Source organism: Protobothrops mucrosquamatus, unplaced genomic scaffold, assembly GCF_001527695.2.
Source record: "Protobothrops mucrosquamatus isolate PMUCROS unplaced genomic scaffold, P.Mucros_1.0 scaffold325, whole genome shotgun sequence".
NCBI lineage: Eukaryota > Metazoa > Chordata > Lepidosauria > Squamata > Viperidae > Protobothrops > Protobothrops mucrosquamatus.
Genome location: NW_015386664.1, coordinates 962,480 through 971,849, shown reverse-complemented (window position 1 = coordinate 971,849; position 9,370 = coordinate 962,480). Strand labels below are relative to the sequence as shown.

The 9,370-nt window shown below is 38.2% G+C and overlaps 1 pseudogene; it reads right to left on the bottom strand.

Annotated features, from left to right (window-relative positions):
* LOC107286781 overlaps nt 1–205 on the bottom strand; it is a 10,093-nt pseudogene extending 9,888 nt beyond the window's left edge.
* Nucleotides 206–9,370: the final 9,165 nt, after the last annotated feature.

Below are 9,370 nucleotides of genomic sequence, written 5' to 3'. Positions count from 1 at the left end.
TTACCTTTTCATAATATTTATACAGAGGTAGTACATCTCGCTGAAAGATGTTCCCCAGAATAGGCCATGGAGTAGGTCCAGGGGGCAGCTGCCCTTTTTTCTTATACATTTGGAAAGATGAAAAAAGGGTGAAAAGTATACAGAGAAGAAGTAGAACTTCTGTCCATGTCAGATCCATCCTCTTCTCAGTTGTTGTCCTCTTCAAAAATCCCAGAAACTGTTTAAATGAGACAAGATTGAAAGAAAAAGGCTAACTGGAGCCTCAATCGCATCTAAATGACATATTTTTTCTAACCTTTTTTTTTTTAATCAATATGTTCTTTTACTGCTATCAGTACAAGGTAATTAGTTACTAACATCCCTACCTTTGAACTCTGGGTTCAAATAAGCTCCTGTTTTAGTACATTTGATGGAACAATATGGAGTAATAAAGTATAAGTATCTTCTAGTCCAGTGTTTCTCAACCTTGTCAAATATAAGATGTATGGACTTCAACTCCCAGAAATCCTTACCCAGCTATGCTAACTGGGCATATCTGGGATTTGAAGTCCACACATCTTAAAGTTGCTGAAGTTAAGAAACACTGTTCTAGTCCAACCCCCTACACAAGCTGGAGACCCTGTTCCATTCCAGACGTTTCTTCAAAGCCTCCAGTGATGGAGCACCCACAACATCTGAAGGCAATTGTTCTCACTGTTAGGAAATTTCTCCTTAGTTCTAGGTTGCTTCTCTCCTAGACTCTGGGTGGTTAACAATCATATGCATAAACATACTAAAACATAAATAAGTTAATGCCAACCACTAAAATCCATTTACAGATGGGAGGGCAGGGGCAGGATCGGGAGGGAGATGGGATCTATTTTTACTCGATCAACCAGCTCCACTGTGATGCTCTCCCGTGCTAACTGGTAGAGCCAGGTCTTTAGGCCCTTACAAAAGGTCAGGAGGGTTAGGGCCGACCTCACTTGGGGGAAAAATATTCCAGAAGACAGGTGCAACAGCAGAGAAGGCTTTTCCTGGACATGCCAGCCAGAATAGTCGGGCCTGTAGCATGCCTCCTCTGCTAGCACAGGTGGGATGGCCAATCCAGTGGCATGAGACAGTCCCTCAAGTAGCCTGGACTCATGCTTTGAGCTGCTTTAAAGGTGATTACCAACACCTTGAATTGCACCTAGAAGCAGACTGGCAGTCAACGCAGCTCGCAGAGTAGTGATGTTATATGGGCCATTCTTTGGGCCCCAAGAACTGCCTGAACCGCTGCACTCTGCTCCAACTGTAGCTTCCAAATGCCTTTCAAAGGTAGCCCTGTGTAGAGCACATTACAATAGTCCAATTGTGAGATGACACTGCAGGGAATCCTGATCCAGGAAAGGCCACAAATGGTGCACAACCCAAAATTGTGCAAAGGTTCTTCTAGCCACAACTGCCACCTGCTCTTTGAGCAGGAGTTCTGAATCCAGGAGAATCCCTCAAATTGCAAACTGGGATAGTGCCACCCCACCCAAATATGACAGATCTCAGGGCCAAAACCGTTTCGTCTTACCAGGATTCAGTCAAAGCCTGTTGTTCCCCATTCAGGCCCCACAGCTTCCAGGCACCGCAAGAGGGAAGCCATAGTATCACATGGGTCACCAGGAGTGAAAATATAGAATTGAGTATTTTCAGAATACTGCAGATCATCTAGTGACAGATGATCGCGCCCAGTCATTTCCTATGGATGATGAAAAAGAGTGGAGATAGTACCAAGCCCTGTGGCATGCCACAAGATTGTGGCCAAAGGCTGGACCTCTCATTCCCTATCAACACCAATTGGAACCAGCTTTGAGAAAGGAGTAGAACTAGCACTAAACTGTGCCGCCCAGCCACAGCCCCCATAGCTGACCCAAAAGGATACCATGGTCAATGGTATTGAAAACCATTGATAGCATTACTGAACACAAACTCCTTTAAACCGTGACTTTCAAGAGGGTTACACAGACTAGATCTCTCGTCCAGAACTACTCGACTCCTGATTCATCACACAGTTATAATTTAAACAGTTAATAATTTCATTGAATAAATTACTAGGAAGCCTCTGAGGCAAACTAAACCCAATTTTCAATTCTTCAGAAGTTTTAAAAATATTCCAAATCAATATCAATCTGTTTGTGAGGTTCTCTCTGTCCATCAGATAATGGAAAGGAATACTTTTATCAGTTTATTTATACTGAAAAACTGACTGGATGGAATTTCAAAACCACCTCAAGGTTGGTTAGGTTTTAGTATTTGCAGAACAGCAGAACCAAACACGAACAGAGACTATTTGAAACAGACTCTGTTCCTTAATTTCTTTCATAAGGATTAGAACAGCACATTTAATAGTTTTTGACAACTTCAGACAATCCAAAATACTTGAAGAATATTCTGAGAGGTTTCAGACTGCCTCTTACTATAAAATTTCCTGGTATTTACTTACTACTGAAATTAGATAGCAGAGAAACTCAGCAGAAAAGTTTTCAAGATTTCAAACAGCACCTGCTTTTGCCACTGTCTGGATGTAGGTTTCTACAGTCCGGGTCAAAGTTTTCACATTTTTACAACTAGATAGATTTTCGAAATCGTCCATTTAGATTTGGCAAGCAGTAGTTTTGTGAAAGATAAAAATTAGGTGATATCTACAGTGGATATAAAAAGTCTTCACACCCCTATTAACATGCCAGGTTTTTGAGATGTAAAAAAATCAGAACATATCGGAATTTTACTATCTTTGATATAACATATAAAAACTCCCTTTTTATGACCATGTAATCCCTTCATTCGGGGTAGAGTTGGAGCAACTGGATGGAGCTGAGTGTTTATTGGCCAGCTGCCCTTCCTGACGCCACATGGAGTTTGCAGCAGATATTTGTATATACCTTATTTATATACTTTCAATATAACATATATATAAGCTGTACAATTAAAAAAGAAACTGAAATCTTTTAGGTTACAAAATAAAAATAAAAAAGTAGAATAATGTGGCATGCACACTCTCTTATAAGTAGGAAAGTAGCTGTATTCAGAATTAAGCAATCACATTCAAACTGATGGAAAGTAGTAATCAGTACACACCTTTCAATATCCCCTCTGTATGAGTAACCACGGCAACAAAAATAATCATTCTTTGATACAGTGTCAATCTTTCATTGGAACTTACATCTAAATTAGTCATTTGATTTATCTAGAAAAAAGCCAAATATCTTACCTTTTCATCTTTTGTTATTTCCATTTCTCTGGATTGTATCCTGCAGTATACAAAAACTCTGTGTAAAATGTGTGCATGAATGTGAATCTCTAATCAGTCAGTATTGGTTATTCTCAATTTCACCATTTTCTTATTTTAGTTTAAGCCATCCTACTTTTTTATATTTCATGAAAATATGCACCCATTGCCATATTTTTCCTATATGAATATATATATATACAGGACTTTTTTTCTCATAGAATGCCCAGAACGGAGTTCCGGCACCTTTTTTGGATGGAACCTTGTAGGGTAGGCAAGGCGGGTTGTATAACGTGTGTGAGTTCCAGCACCTTTTTTTTTTTTTTTTTAATTAGAAAAAAGCACTGTATATATATATATATATATATATATATATTGGTAATTAAACTGAATATATGATCCCTGGGTGCATCCATGCCAAACAAATAAAATAAAACGAACACCAGGGTAAAATAATCAAACTCTAGGAGTTTAATGTTACAGTACCAAACGCCAAGCTTTCGTCAGCATTCTGCTGACATCATCAGGGCTTAAACGGTCAGTCTANATATTTACTCACACATTAATCGGCTATCCACTCACGTAAACTAGGGAGTGATCCTAACATTTTGAGAACATGTATTTTCTTAACAGGGATGTTATTATTTACTATTAATGTTAGTACTATTTTTACTATTATTATTATTATTTAATATATTGTAAAAAGTGATGGCTATTGCTGGTCTATGACCGTAATAAAGTTTATTTAAAAAAAAATTATTTGGGCCCCAAGAACTGCCTGAACCGCTGCACTCTGCACCAGCTGTAGCTTCCAAATGCCTTTCAAAGGTAGCCCTGTGTAGAGCACATTACAATAGTCCAATTGTGAGATGACACTGCAGGGAATCCTGATCCAGGAAAGGCCACAAATGGTGCACAACCCAAAATTGTGCAAAGGTTCTTCTAGCCGCAACCGCCACCTGCTCTTTGAGTAGGAGTTCTGAATCCAGGAGAATCCCTCAAATTGCAAACTGGGATAGTGCCACCCCACCCAAATATGACAGATCTCAGGGCCAAAACCGTTTCGTCTTACCAGGATTCAGTCAAAGCCTGTTGTTCCCCATTCAGGCCCCACAGCCTCCAGGCACCGCAAGAGGGAAGCCATAGTATCACTTGGGTCACCAGGAGTGGAAATATAGAATTGAGTATTTTCAGAATACTGCAGATCATCTGGTGACAGATGATCGCGCCCAGTCATTTCCTATGGATGATGAAAAAGAGTGGAGATAGTACCAAGCCCTGTGGCGTGCCACAAGATTGTGGCCGAAGGCTGGACCTCTCATTCCCTATCAACACCAATTGGAACCAGCTTTGAGAAAGGAGTAGAACTAGCACTAAACTGTGCCACCCAGCCATAGCCCCCATAGCTGACCCAAAAGGATACCATGGTCAATGGTATTGAAAACCATTGAGAGGTCAATGAGAGCAAAAATGGTTGCACTACCCCGATCCCACTCTCACCAATGATCATCAACAAGTGCGACCAATGCTGTTTCCATCCCATAACCGGGCCTGAATCCTGACTGAAAGGGGTCCAAGTAATTCACTTCATCACAGATCCTCTGAAGTGCCAGACCATCATATTTTCCACAACCTTCCCCAAAAAGGAAATTGGATGAAAATTGTCCATGCAGGTGGGATCCAATGATGGTTTTTTTTAAGGTGGGGGCAAATCAGGGCCTCCTTAAAAGCCTCCAGAAATGTCCCCCCTCTAGTGACACATTGATCACTGCTTAGACCCACCTGCTAGTCACTGTCCTGGAGGCTTTCACTATCTGGATGGGACAAGGATCTTACTGACAGGTGGTGGTGTTGACAATGTTGAGGACCCTGTCCACTTCATCCCCTGAAAGATAGCCTCCTAGCACCCCTCTCTTGTCTGATTTGAGGGACAAGCAGATTTAATCAGGAAGAGGCATCCTTCATATAACCCAAATAACTTTTGAATCCTTGTAGGACTTAAGGCTTTTCTTTCACCAGCTTGCTATAACTTTGAATTCAGTACTATGAGCATTACTGAACACAAACTCCTTTAAACTGTGACTTTCAAGAGGGTTACACAGACTAGATCTCTCATCCAGAACTACTCGACACCTGATTCATCACACAATTATAATTGAAACAGTTAATAATTTCATTGAATAAATTACTAGGAAGCCTCTGAAGTAAACTAAACCCAATTTTCAATTCTTCAGAAGTTTTAAAAATATTCCAAATCAATATCAAACTGTTTGTGAGGTTCTCTCTGTCCATCAGATAATGGAAAGGAATACTTTTATCAGTTCATTTATACTGAAAAACTGACTGGATGGAATTTCAAAACCACCTCAAGGTTGGTTAGGTTTTAGTATTTGCAGAACAGCAGAACCAAACACGAAAAGAGACTATTTGAAACAGACTCTGTTCCTTAATTTCTTTCATAAGGATTAGAACAGCACATTTAATAGTTTTTGACAACTTCAGACAATCCAAAATACTTGAAGAATATTCTGAGAGGTTTCAGACTGCCTCTTACTATAAAATTTCCTGGTATTTACTTACTACTGAAATTAGATAGCAGAGAAACTCAGCAGAAAAGTTTTCAAGATTTCAAACAGTACCTGCTTTTGCCACTGTCTGGATGTAGGTTTCCACAGTTGCAAAGTCCGGGTCAAAGTTTTCACATTTTTACAACTAGATAGATTTTCGAAATTGTCCATTTAGATTTGGCAAGCAGTAGTTTTGTGAAAGATAAAAATTAGGTGATATCTACAGTGGATATAAAAAGTCTTCACACCCCTATTAAAATGCCAGTTTTTTGAGATGTAAAAAAATCAGAACATATCGGAATTTTGCCATCTTTGATATAACATATAAAAACTCCCTTTTTATGACCATGTAATCCCTTCATTCGGGGTAGAGTTGGAGCAACTGGATGGAGCTGAGTGTTTACTGGCCAGCTGCCCTTCCTGACGCCACATGGAGTTTGCAGCAGATATTTGTATATACCTTATTTATATACTTTCAATATAACATATATATAAGCTGTACAATTAAAAAAGAAACTGAAATCTTTTAGGTTACAAAATAAAAATTAAAAAAGTAGAATAATGTGGTATGCACACCCTCTTATAAGTAGGAAAGTAGCTGTATTCAGAATTAAGCAATCACATTCAAACTGATGGAAAGTAGTAATCAGTACACACCTTTCAATATCTCCTCTGTATGAGTAACCACAGCAACAAAAATAATCGTTCTTTGATCCAGTGTCAATCTTTCATTGGAACTTACATCTAAATTAGTCATTTGATTTATCTAGAAAAAAGCCAAATATCTTACCTTTTCATCTTTTGTTATTTCCATTTCTCTGGATTGTATCCTGCAGTATACAAAAACTCTGTGTAAAATGTGTGTATTAATGTGAATCTCTAATCAGTCAGTATTGGTTATTCTCAATTTCACCATTTTCTTATTTTAGTTTAACCCATCCTACTTTTTTATATTTCATGAAAATATGCACTCATTGCCATATTTTTCCTATATGAATATATATATATATATATACAGGACTTTTTTTCTCATAGAATGCCCAGAATGGAGTTCCGGCACCTTTTTTGGATGGAACCTTGTAGGGTAGGCAAGGCGGGTTGTATGACATGTGTGAGTTCCGGCACCTTTTTTTTTTTTTTTTAGAAAAAAGCACTGTATATATATATGAAAATTAATTATGCTAAAAATCCGACTCTTGGGTAAAGTCATAGTAAAAAGAATAAAAACCGAGCACCAAGAGGAATAAAATTTAAAAGTTTAAAAATTTAATAAGCCGAGCTTTCGTCAGAACCATCTGACATCATCAGGGCGTTAAAACAGCAGTCTGGGAGAAACCCTTATAAAGTGTCAATCGCCTGCATCCGGCTTCTGCTACGCGTCACTGGACCCAGCTCCAGGGAGAGAGGTGAGGATGGAAGACCGGAGATAGCCCCCATGGGGGGGAAGGAAACGTCACATCTGAGCGGTGAGAGAAGGGAGAAGAAAGGAATCGGCACGCTCCGGACGGGGGGGATAGAAAGGGTTCCGCCCACCTGGAGGATGGGAGTAGAGGAGGCCGTCAAAACACTTAAAGGGACCCCTTACACTGGAGTAGGCACCTTGCCTCTAGCACGGCAGGAGCAGCTGGGTCCAGTGACGCGTAGCAGAAGCCGGATGCAGGCGATTGACACTTTATAAGGGTTTCTCCCAGACTGCTGTTTTAACGCCCTGATGATGTCAGACGGTTCTGACGAAAGCTCGGCTTATTAAATTTTTAAACTTTTAAATTTTATTCCTCTTGGTGCTCGGTTTATATATATATATATATATATATGTGTGTGTGTGTGTTGTAAAAGGTATATTTGTATAGGAAATATATGGCAGTGGATGCCTATTTTCATGAAACATAAAAAAGTAGGATGGGTCAAACTAAGATAAGAAAATCCCAGTCATTTTTTGGATGAAAAGGGCCAGTTTAGGAAAAGTGATGCTTTTGTGCCATTTGCAACAGGTATTTGCCTCTGGAACAGATTGTATTGCAAATTAACATGATTACCTGATACATGTTAGTCTTTTATCAGACACAATTCCAGCAAATGCTTCCTAAATAAGTTTATTTTCTTGTTTGCTAAGTATAGGAAGTGGTCCTTGTTGAGCCATTATTTCCATCTCGGCTAAATTTAATTTATGCTTTATTATCTCCATTTGTTTCTTAAGTATTTTCTTTTGTGGATCTATTTGTAATTCTGATTTTAACTTTCTGAGCTCTTCCTTTAACTTTAACTGTAGTTGTTTCTTTTCTTTATTCTTTTTAATGATATAAGTTATAGCCAACTCTCTGAAATACGCTTTAGCCGTGTCCCACACATTTTGAAGTGATGTTTCTTCTTTCTTATTTATTTTGAAGAAAAATTCCATTTCCTTTGTCGATAGTTGTAAGAATTCTTTTTCTTTCAACATAGATTTATTCAAGGACCATCTTGATTTTTCATTAGTTCCTTTCCAAGTCATTTTTAGTGGGTTATGGTCTGCCTAAACATTAGTTTCTATCTCAACTTCTTGAATCATCGTTTTCAATTCCAAAGATGTCCATATCATATTGATTCTAGGTCATGATTTATGTCTATTTGAATAAAATGTGTATTGCAATTTCTTGGTGTTTTTCTCTCTCCATATAACTTGAATGTAGAGTTCTTCTATCATTTTTAAGAACATTTTAGGTAATATATTTCCTCCTTTTCTCCCTTGTTTGGTGCTTTTATAGTCCAAAGTTCCATCTACTATTGCATTAAAATCTCCCATTATACAAAGATTTTGATAGTTTAAATCTAATATTTTTATATAGTTTTTGATAGAATTGCTCTTCCTGTTCTTCAGTGCTCTGTTCCAGAATTTCACCTTCTCTCTGGTTGGGGACCCCAAAGACATGGATATAATGTCTTTGTTTATGGACTTCAGAAAAAGGAATCAATACTCCCTTATATGAGCCATTAACTGTTCAATGGACACTTGTGTTCAATAATTAGAAGAAAGCATTTGCATCAATAGATGCTCAAATAAAGCATGTGGGATAGCTATTACATTTAAAGGCAATCTTAACCTTGATGTGGAATACAAATACAATAATTTTTAAAGCAAAGGAAGCTACTCTTACTGTGGTTCTGACTACATGTAATTAAGAATATTTCTGAAATATCTCAGAGCTGTTTCTCTTACAAAATCATAATTCAGTAACAGGATTAGACTCCAGATAATGAGTGCACAGGGTCATGCTACTTAAGAGATTGCATACAATTCATATGTAAGACTTCTTTGGTAGCCATGAACGTTTGTGATTGGGGACCTTTCCTTAGAATTTAAGGTCTTAGATAAGGATCACACGTGCACTTTTGGAAAAATATATCTAAAACAACTGCTTTCTCTAACCTTCCAGACTATCAGCTACTTACCTGATTATTCCTTGCCTCTATTCTTGACCACCAGCAAATGAAAATGTGTCTTGCCTATTTATATTTGTCTACTGTTGACAATGAGATTTAGGGCAGTAAGACTGATGGTTTTAAGATGTTACCTCCCTATAAG